Here is an 11,712-nt window from a genome sequence, read left to right as displayed (position 1 = left end):
ATATTTTTTGCTAGTTCTAGAATCTGTCATTAAACTAATAATTTATCGATTTGATTATGCAACTTATCTACTTGTTCACTTAACTCCTTTTGTACTAATTGAATTTTTTGAACTTCTAATTTTAGATGTTCAGCTATTTCTAATGACCTAAGTTCTACTTGCTTCGGCTTACTATTTATGAGGTCAACAAGCTCTTTTATCTCTCTTTTGCTATGAAACCTTTGAATATTTTTGTTATTATCTTCTAACTGAGATGTAATATAATCTAAATTTTGTCTAATTATTTTTATGAATTTTTTTCTAAAAATGCTCTAACAATTGGTTTAACAAATGATTATGCTTATTATTTTCTAATTTTATATTTTCTGCTTGACTAATAATAAGATCTACAATACTATTGCCTTGTGGATTTTCTTCACTATGCAAAATATGATTGTGCTTTCTCAATGGAAAATAACAAACTAAACATTTTTGGTCTAAAGTTATTTTTCTTTTTTGAGGTTCACTAATTTCTAAATTAAGATAATCTACCATATACTATAGTCTACCTTTCTCTAGAGTTACGGCTAACTGGTTTTTTAGAAACTCTATTTCTTCTCTCAAGGTCTCTAAAACTTGATTTGTTGCTCTTTTTGCTTCTAAAACTTTATGTTGCATTTCTGTGTTATTATATTTACGAATAAATGAAGGATGTTCAAGATAGCCAAGATAAAACTTTTGCTTCTTCAAAGTACTAATAATTCTTTTGGATATATATACTAATCTTCTCTTTATGCTAGTTATAGTAGGATGTCTGGGATAATAAATACCTGGTAATTGTGGTTGGCAGGGTCTACAAGGACAATAATATCTGTTATTCATACAAAATAAACAAGTGTGATATCAGTTGTGTTTGTACCATACTTGACCAATCCCGAAACTACCGAGCACCGGCCAACGCTATACTGTCAAGGACCCAGAAGAGTTCCCCTCCGACCAGGAGGCCAATCACTACTCGACACGTGTCAAGATTAGAAGCCAATCAGAGCGCAGCACGTGTCAACATCAAGAACCAATCATAACATGACACATGTCAATGTGACAAAGCTACAAGTTTTTCTATAAATAGGGGTTATTCCCCCACAATATTGCCTAATGCCATTTTGTGTTAAATCATTCACAAGAACTCACTAAATTGAGAGCTTGATCCTTTGTACTTGTGTAAGCCCTTCACTACTAATAAGAACTCCTCTACTCCGTGGACGTAGCCAATCTGGGTGAACCACGTACATCCTGTGTTTGCTTCTCTGTCTCTATTCATTTACGTACTTATCCTCACTAGTGACCGAAGCAACCAAGCGAAGGTCACAAAACCTGACACTTTCTGTTGTACCAAAGTCTTCGCTGATTTTGTGCATCAACATTTGGCGCCGTCTGTGGGAAACGACACTTATTCCTACTCTCTTCAGCTGTGTCAAGCTGGTTTCTATCATTCGTACACTTTCTTTTGATCAGGCATCCCTCTCCAACATGGGAAGCGAAGGAAGCCACAGCACACAGAATGACACCCCCCTTGCACATAGTGCGAAACAACGAAAGAAGGAAGGAAAACGAGTTCTTCTTCAAGCTAAAGTCGATGAGTTGGAAGCTCAGAACAACAAGATAGCAATGAGGAATGAGGTCCTCCAGGAGCAATATGAGAAGCTCTTCGAGACACTCCACGAAGCTAGGCAAGCTCAGACACGCGAGCTTGTTGCCCCCGTGGAAGTCAACCATCAACTGGGTGCCCTCCAACATGGAGGGTCACATGCATTCGACATAGATATCCCTGATAGGGAACAGATTACCCCTCGACTTGATAATCAACATGAGGCTTCTCTTAACCCAGTTGCTTCGACCCGAACCATGAGAAGTGGAGGGAGACACCTCTTTGCTGAAGGGGCAGAAGGATCGAAAGCCGTCTTTCGCGATTGTCGGGATTTCCTGAAGCAACGTCGAGAGAATTCCATCCATATAAGCTCAAAGATCAATGACCCAAGGATTTCTGAGAGACTCGGTCCCCTGCCACGGCCCGAGCCGGCCACCAATTTGGGGAAGGGGCAACAAGTCCTAGAGAGACATGAGGGTACAGGGGACTCAGAGGTGTTCCGACAGACATACCCTGGAAGCCAGTACAGCGAGTCCAGGGAAAAATCACATGCCCTTGATCAAACCTTCCTAATTCCAATAGGAGATGGAGATTTACGAAAGAAAGCTCCAGTGACACATAACTCCGCTCAGGACCCCCTTGTCCTACAACTTCTTGAGGAAGTAAACAAGTTGAAGGCTGAACGTCAGGCTGAAATACCTGACTGGAACCAACCCAGGCCTGGCCCTCTTACAAGGAGGATCCTCAACACCCCCCTTCAAGCAAAGACAAAGCAAAAGCTTGGCTTGCAACTTTATACTGGAAAAGAGGACCCGATTGAGCACCTTAACCTCTTTGAGTCCACCATGGCATACCGGATGCACACCGACGAAGAGCGATGTCTTCTCTTCCCCTCCACCCTCTCTAGTGGAGCTCTAAATTGGTATTGTCGTCTTACACCTGAGACGGTAGACTCATTTGAGGAATTGAGGAAACTATTTGTTTCCCAACACATTTTCCAAACCGATCGCTTGCACTCTGCAGATGACTTGTACACTATCCGCCAGAAGCCAGACGAGTCATTACGTATGTATGCTGGCCGCTTCAGCCATGAATACTCCCGGTGTGCCGAGGCAGACGACAAGACTGCCCTCAAAGCCTTCACGGCAGGCCTACGTGATTGTTTCTTTAAATACATGATCAATGCCAATACTTGGAAGACTTACTCTGAGGTGATGGCGCAGGCTTATAACCATGCCTCCGCCGAGGCAAAGACATATCAGGAGAAACCCCCTACAACCATCCTTTATCAACAAGTGGGAGGTGGAAGCCAGACTCACCTAAATGAGAAGACCTCGACTTTCCAAACAACAGTGCTCCCCTATGACTATGCTACAAATCAGCGAAGACTTTGGTACAACAGAAAGTGTCAGGTTTTATGACCTTCGCTTGGTTGCTTCGGTCACTAGTGAGGATAAGTACGTAAATGAATAGAGACAGAGAAGCAAACACAGGATGTACGTGGTTCACCCAGATTGGCTACGTCCACGGAGTAGAGGAGTTCTTATTAGTAGTGAAGGGCTTACACAAGTACAAAGGATCAAGCTCTCAATTTAGTGAGTTCTTGTGAATGATTTCACACAAAATGGCATTAGGCAATATTGTGGGGGAATGACCCCTATTTATAGAAAAACTTGTAGCTTTGTCACATTGACATGTGTCATGTTATGATTGGTTCTTGATGTTGACACGTGCTGCGCTCTGATTGGCTTCTAATCTTGACACGTGTCGAGTAGTGATTGGCCTCCTGGTCGGAGGGGAACTCTTCTGGGTCCTTGACAGTATAGCGTTGGCCGGTGCTCGGTAGTTTCGGGATTGGTCAAGTATGGTACAAACAGTGCTCCCCTAAGTTCCCGAGTGAGGGAAACTCCTCGGTTGGGGACTTGCAAGATCCAATCCCTTGAGTAATCACGAAACTTCTAAGTACCGAAGTGTGGTCTGATCTTCATCTGCCCTTCTCTGGAAGTACCTTTCCTCCATCCGGGAATGGTATATTTAGCTGATGTTGACGCACAAGGTAATGTATCAATTTCACTTGAAGCTTAGTTGTAATTTCGGGCTTAGTCAAGTGTGATACAAACCCTATAGTAGGAGTCCCCCAAGTCGCCGAGCTAGGAGATCTGCCGAAAGAGGTGACAGACAAGGTAAGCAGTCAAACTTCCAAGTAAGCAACCCAGGATCAGAGGTTTGACTTCAGCTTCCGGTTGATTGTTCTCATTCTCCTTGTCTCTCATTCAACTGCCAGGATAAGGAGAAGCAAATGGATAAGAGATGATATGAGATACTTTTGCTTTTGAAGAAGTAACTTTCCACAGGCTTATTCTTGAACTGTACTGGAGGGTTTTCTGGTGCCCTTCAGAGTATAAGGCCGACTCAAAAATTTGAGGGTCAAAACAAGTCCATCAAATCTAGAGTACGTTCGACCTTGATGATATGGGATACTTTTGCTGTTGACGGAATAATGAATGTGGTATGGAAAGGTGTCGTGCTGTAGTGATCTGTTTTAGATCACCGTTGAACCTTCTGCTTCAATCTTTTGCATGGCAGAAGTGGTGTGCAACCTTTGCATTTAAATGGTCCTTCAGAACATTCCTTCATAGTGACTCATCCACGCTTGGCAGCTTCAGTGTAAAGAGCCAATATCTGATCAACTGTCATGAGGTATTTGCCGGTGGAATTCGTGACCTTGACAGCAGTTGAGGATGAGTACTCGAGAGCAATGCTAAGTAAGCAACCAGGCAAAGGCTCCAGGCAGTCAGTTCCAAATTGGAGGTTTGATTTCAGGTTCCGACTGACTGCTCTCTTTCTCCTTGTCCTGCAGGTGTGGACAAGGACAAAGACAAAGATAAGGAGAAAGCATGATATGGGATACTCTTGCTTTCGACCCTGATGATATGAGATACTCTTGTTCTTGGTGTGGCTTATTTGCTGAAGTATTATCGGGGGGAAATAAAGCTGAGTATTTCGAGAGGTTATGTTGAGGGTGCCTTTTCGAATGCGAGAAAGGGTTGAGCATTTTTGCAGGTTTGCCTGTCCGTTGAGGAGGGAGGTCAATGTATATAGGGATTTCCCAATAACAAGTAGTAATGCTATTCCTTTACCCTTCTTGGTCACAGCAATGTAGTGGGAGCTGCCAGCTTCATGTGTTTTAATTTTGTCAGAGCACTTTGAAAAAGTGGTATGTGGTATCTGGAAAGCTGATGTTACGTGTGAAGATTACAGACAAGCTTTATCTAAGGAAATCTGGCTCTCGAAGTTCTGAGAGTTGTGCCTCTTCGGTTTTCGAACAAGCAATCCCGTCGAGGATCTGACTCTCGAGATTCGGAAAGCGGTGCTACTCCGGTTTTTGAGAAAGTAATTATGTTGGGAGTCTTTTCTCGAATGTGAGTAAAGGTTGGACGTTCTTGCCAACCTGTCTTGCCGCAAAACACGGAGGTCGACACACATAGGGACTTTCCAGTTGTCAAGCAGTGGTGCTGTTCCTTTACCCTTATGGGTAATAGTAGGGTAGCTGGAACATCGAAATTCTCGTGCCTAAACTTTGTCAGAGATCTTTGACAAAGTTATATGTGGTACCCGAGGAGTTGATGGTGCATATGGAGAGCGGTGATTGAACAGTAAGATTCACGTGCTTTCTACTTCACCAGAAATCTTCGACAGATTGCCCGTAATTTCCGCAAAGCTGATTGTGCATGTGACAGGTGCTGACGAGGCTGCAAAAGCAGGTGCTTCTTCGATTTCTGAGATCGGCCCTCGTGGTCTCTGAGCAGCCCAGCTTTTGAGAAAGCATTCGCCTCTTCGATTTCTGAGATCGGCCCTCGTGGTCTCTGAGCAGCCCAGCTTTTGAGAAAGCAAACGCCTCTTCGATTTCTGAAGCTCCGTCGAGTGCAGATTTTTATAGAGGCTGGCATTAAGTTCCACAGCACACTTGAATCTCTACCAGTAGAAGCTCATTTCTTGCACTTCTAAGATCTTGATTTGTCTGACCTCTTCCTTGTTCAACACATTTGAAAATGTCTGGACCCTCCGACCGTCGTTTTGACTTGAACCTTGGAGAAAAGACAGCCACGCCTTCTCCAGACAACATATGGCGCCCATCCTTCATATCCCCTACTGGTCCTCTTACCGTTGGGGATTCTGTGATGAAGAATGATATGACCGCTGCAGTGGTGGCCAGGAACCTTCTCACTCCCAAAGATAACAGACTACTTTCCAAACGGTCTGATGAGTTGGCTGTTAAGGACTCTCTGGCTCTTAGTGTTCAGTGTGCAGGTTCTGTGTCTAATATGGCCCAACGCCTATTTGCTAGAACCCGCCAAGTTGAATCATTGGCTGCTGAAGTGATAAGTCTCAAACAGGAGATTAGAGGGCTCAAGCATGAGAATAAGCAGTTGCACCGGCTCGCCCATGACTATGCTACAAACATGAAGAGGAAGCTTGACCAGATGAAGGAATCTGATGGTAAGGTTTTACTTGATCATCAGCGGTTTGTGGGTTTGTTCCAAAGGCATTTATTGCCTTCGTCCTCTAGGGTTGTACCTGGTAATGAAGCTTCAAATGATGAACCTCCAATGCCTCCTCCTTCTGGGGTTTTGTCAAGTATTGAGGCTCCGGATAACCACCCTCCGGTGCTTTCTCTTTCTGGGGCTCTACCGACTGCTGAGACTTCCCCTAAGCAACCTTTGTGAAGGCTCCCTTTTGTTTGTTTATTTTGACTCATGTATATGTACATATTTGTGGCTTATCGAAAATATTAATAAATAAGCTTTGCTTCATTTCAACATATTGTGTTAAATACACCAAAGCCTTCTTCATAAAGTTCTTTGAATTTTTGCTTTTGTTGAAACCTGTATTGTTGAAGCTTTGTAAGTGAAGCATGTAGTTTGAGGTAGTGTTCCCTTAATTTCCCGAGTGAGGAAAACTTCTCGGTTGGAGACTTGAAAAATCCAAGTCACTGAGTGGTTGTGAGACTGCCGAGTATCAAGGTGCAGTAGCATATGGTGGGAGTCCCCCAAGTCTTCAGGCGAAGAGAGTTGCCGAATGAGGTGTCTCGCGTGTTACTAATTTGTCAAAGTAACGAATCCTTGTTTCGATGTCACACATTCGTATATGCTTTATCTAAAAATATTTCCAACTTTTGTGTGTTTGATGCTGCATGCTATTGACTAGACAAGATCAAGTGCAATTAGTAGTTTTTCTCTCTTTTTCATCTTTTCTTTGGTGGAATTGCTTTTCGTTTCCACTAATCAGCCACACTTGACTAAGCCCGAAACTACAACTAAGCTTCAAGTGAAATTGATACATTACCTTGTGCGTCAACATCAGCTAAATACACCATTCCCGGATGGAGGAAAGGTACTTCCAGAGAAGGGCAGATGAAGATCAGACCACACTTCGGTACTTAGAAGTTTCGTGATTACTCAAGGGATTGGATCTTGCAAGTCCCCAACCGAGGAGTTTCCCTCACTCGGGAACTTAGGGGAGCACTGTTTGTACCATACTTGACCAATCCCGAAACTACCGAGCACCGGCCAACGCTATACTGTCAAGGACCCAGAAGAGTTCCCCTCCGACCAGGAGGCCAATCACTACTCGACACGTGTCAAGATTAGAAGCCAATCAGAGCGCAGCACGTGTCAACATCAAGAACCAATCATAACATGACACATGTCAATGTGACAAAGCTACAAGTTTTTCTATAAATAGGGGTCATCCCCCCACAATATGGCCTAATGCCATTTTGTGTTAAATCATTCACAAGAACTCACTAAATTGAGAGCTTGATCCTTTGTACTTGTGTAAGCCCTTCACTACTAATAAGAACTCCTCTACTCCGTGGACGTAGCCAATCTGGGTGAACCACGTACATCCTGTGTTTGCTTCTCTGTCTCTATTCATTTACGTACTTATCCTCACTAGTGACCGAAGCAACCAAGCGAAGGTCACAAAACCTGACACTTTCTGTTGTACCAAAGTCTTCGCTGATTTTGTGCATCAACATTTGGCGCCGTCTGTGGGAAACGACACTTATTCCTACTCTCTTCAGCTGTGTCAAGCTGGTTTCTATCATTCGTACACTTTCTTTTGATCAGGCATCCCTCTCCAACATGGGAAGCGAAGGAAGCCACAACACACAGAATGACACCCCCCTTGCACATAGTGCGAAACAACGAAAGAAGGAAGGAAAACGAGTTCTTCTTCAAGCTAAAGTCGATGAGTTGGAAGCTCAGAACAACAAGATAGCAATGAGGAATGAGGTCCTCCAGGAGCAATATGAGAAGCTCTTCGAGACACTCCACAAAGCTAGGCAAGCTCAGACACGCGAGCTTGTTGCCCCCGTGGGAGAGCTTGTTGCCCCCGTGGAAGTCAACCATCAACTGGGTGCCCTCCAACATGGAGGGTCACATGCATTCGACATAGATATCCCTGATAGGGAACAGATTACCCCTCGACTTGATAATCAACATGAGGCTTCTCTTAACCCAGTTGCTTCGACCCGAACCATGAGAAGTGGAGGGAGACACCTCTTTGCTGAAGGGGCAGAAGGATCGAAAGCCGTCTTTCGCGATTGTTGGGATTTCCTAAAGCAACGTCGAGAGAATTCCATCCATATAAGCTCAAAGATTAATGACCCAAGGATTTCTGAGAGACTCGGTCCCCTGCCACGGCCCAAGCCGGCCACCAATTTGGGGAAGGGGCAACAAGTCCTAGAGAGACATGAGGGTACAGGGGACTCAGAGGTGTTCCGACAGACATACCCTGGAAGCCAGTACAACGAGTCTAGGGAAAAATCACATGCCCTTGATCAAACCTTCCTAATTCCAATAGGAGATGGAGATTTACGAAAGAAAGCTCCAGTGACACATAACTCCGCTCAGGACCCCCTTGTCCTACAACTTATTGAGGAAGTAAACAAGTTGAAGGCTGAACGTCAGGCTGAAATACCTGACTGGAACCAACCCAGGCCTGGCCCTCTTACAAGGAGGATCCTCAACACCCTCCTTCAAGCAAAGACAAAGCAAAAGCTTGGCTTGCAACTTTATACTGGAAAAGAGGACCCGATTGAGCACCTTAACCTCTTTGAGTCCACCATGGCATACCGGATGCACACCGACGAAGAGCGATGTCTTCTCTTCCCCTCCACCCTCTCTAGTGGAGCTCTAAATTGGTATTGTCGTCTTACACCTGAGACGGTAGACTCATTTGAGGAATTGAGGAAACTATTTGTTTCCCAACACATTTTCCAAACCGATCGCTTGCACTCTGCAGATGACTTGTACACTATCCGCCAGAAGCCAGACGAGTCATTACGTATGTATGCTGGCCGCTTCAGCCATGAATACTCCCGGTGTGCCGAGGCAGACGACAAGACTGCCCTCAAAGCCTTCACGGCAGGCCTACGTGATTGTTTCTTTAAATACATGATCAATGCCAATACTTGGAAGACTTACTCTGAGGTGATGGCGCAGGCTTATAACCATGCCTCCGCCGAGGCAAAGACATATCAGGAGAAACCCCCTACAACCATCCTTTATCAACAAGTGGGAGGTGGAGGCCAGACTCACCTAAATGAGAAGACCTCGACTTTCCAAACAGCAGTGGCACCTCCCCATGCCTTGCATAATGCTTCACCGAATCAACAGACATATCAATTTCAAGGCAAGAGGAAGGATTTCCATCCTCACCACTCTCCTTTCAGTAAAAAGAGTAAGGGACACTATCCCGATAACCAAGGGTATCGCCACAATAACGCTCGCCCCCAGGCAGTCAATGCAGTGGGTCAAACCCGCGTCAAGATACCCCCTACCCCAAGGTATGAGACATACACGCCCTTGAATGCCACATGCGCGGCCATTTACCCCAGCATAGCTCACCTGATACCAAAGCCAAAGCCGAGGCACCCAGATTACACGCCCCCGAATAACGCGGGCATGTTTTGTTGCTACCATGAGCATAACGGCCATGATAGCGAGAAATGTATCATCCTCCGTGATCGTATTGAAGCTTTGGCACGAGAAGGAAAAATTGATCAATTCCTCCTTCACCCTCAAAGGGATAACCGTAACCAACGCCAGGTGAATGTCATATATTCCATAAGCGGCGGCACACCCATATCTGAATCTTCCAATAGGGCCATGAAAAACAGTGAACGAATTCTGAGGCCTGGTCACCAAGTGTTTCACGTGGAAGACATCAGGGGAGGGAAGTATCAAAAGCCTAACTGGGATCCGATATGTTTCTACCCTGAGGAAGAAAGAGGCATCATCTACCCTCATAACGACCCATTGATCGTGGAGGCTCACATAGCCAACTTTGATGTTCGACGAATCCTCGTAGACACAGGGGCTTCGGTCAATATCATGTTTGCCGAAGCTTTCAGGGCACTCAGTGTAGCTGAACACTTGCTCGATCGCTCGATTTCTCCTCTGATAAGCTTCTCCGGTGATATCGTGCAACCCTTAGGGAGCATACATTTACCCTTTACTATTGGTACAGGCCCTTACACGGCTACCATTACCACTAACTTCATAGTGGTTGACTGCCCAACGGCATACAATGTCATCTTTGGGCGCACAGGCATCAATGATCTCAAGGCTATGGTATCCACGCATATGCTGTTGATGAAATTTCCAACCCCACATGGCAACGGCTACATCAGAGGAGATCAGCTTAGTGCACGATCATGTTACAACACTTCAGTTAAGCAACAACACTTGCCCGGACCCAAGGAAACCCTGTCTGTACATGACCAAGTCACAAAGACCAGCCTAGATGAAGCGAACTTGGATCTTCCTGATAGCAACAATCAACCCGATGATCCTCGAGATGACTCTTTCACCCAGCAAGCCCAACCTGCTGAAGAGTTGGAGAAGGTACCTATCTCAAGAGATTATCCAGATCGCATGGTGAAGATTGGCACCACATTGTCACCACCCCTTCGGTTAGCATTGATATCTTTTTTGAAAGAGAACACTGAAGTCTTCGCCTGGTCATACGAGGACATGCCAGGCATCTCTCCCGATGTCATCTGTCATCGTTTGAGTATTGACCCCAAGATCAAGCCGGTGAGACAGAAGCGAAGATCTTATGACGCTGAACGATACGAGGCAATGAAAGCAGAAGTTGAAAAACTCAAAGGCATAGGCTTTGTCCGCGAAGTCAATTACCCGACATGGGTAGCAAATGTGGTCCTTGTTAGGAAAAATCCGACCAAAGAAAGTCTTTCGCTTCAAAAGGTCTTGTGGAGGATGTGTGTTGACTACACCGACCTAAACAAAGGGTGTCCGAAAGATAGCTTCCCTCTTCCTCTTATTGACAGACTTATAGACTCTACGGCCGGGTGTGAACTCCTGAGCTTCATGGATGCTTACTCAGGATACAACCAAATCCTCATGAACCCTTCGGATCAAGAACACACAGCCTTCACTACCGACAGAGGACTATACTGCTATAAAGTCATGCCTTTCGGCCTAAAGAATGCAGGAGCGACTTATCAGAGACTAGTCAACTCAATGTTCGCCGAGCAGATTGGGAAGAGCATGGAAGTTTACGTTGATGATATGTTAGTCAAGAGCAAACATGCTGACCAACACATCACCAACCTATCTGAAACTTTCACTATTTTGAAGAGGTATCGAATGAGGTTAAACCCCAACAAATGTGCCTTCGGCGTAGGCTCTGGCAAATTCTTAGGTTTCATGATTAGCCAACGAGGCATTGAAGCTAATCCCGAGAAGATCAAAGCAATCCTCGACATGAAGGAACCGGTAACTTCAAAGGACATCCAGAGCCTTACTGGCAAGGTGGCAGCCTTAACCAGGTTCATTTCTAAGGCCACAGACAAATGTGCTCCCTTTTTTAAAGCACTTAAGGGAAGTAGGAAGTACATTACATGGACTGATGAATGTGCCGAGGCATTCAAAAACCTCAAGGAGTACATGAGTAAAGCCCATCTACTCTCCAAGCCCGAGGTAGGAGACATTCTCATTATCTACCTATCGGTATCAGCTTCAGCCGTAAGTTCCGTTCTCATTCGAAAGGATGGG

The sequence above is a fragment of the Malus domestica genome, chromosome 10 (genome assembly GCF_042453785.1).
Source record: "Malus domestica chromosome 10, GDT2T_hap1".
Lineage (NCBI taxonomy): Eukaryota > Viridiplantae > Streptophyta > Magnoliopsida > Rosales > Rosaceae > Malus > Malus domestica.
The sequence above is the reverse complement of the archived record's forward strand: the minus strand, read 5'-3'. Positions refer to the sequence as shown.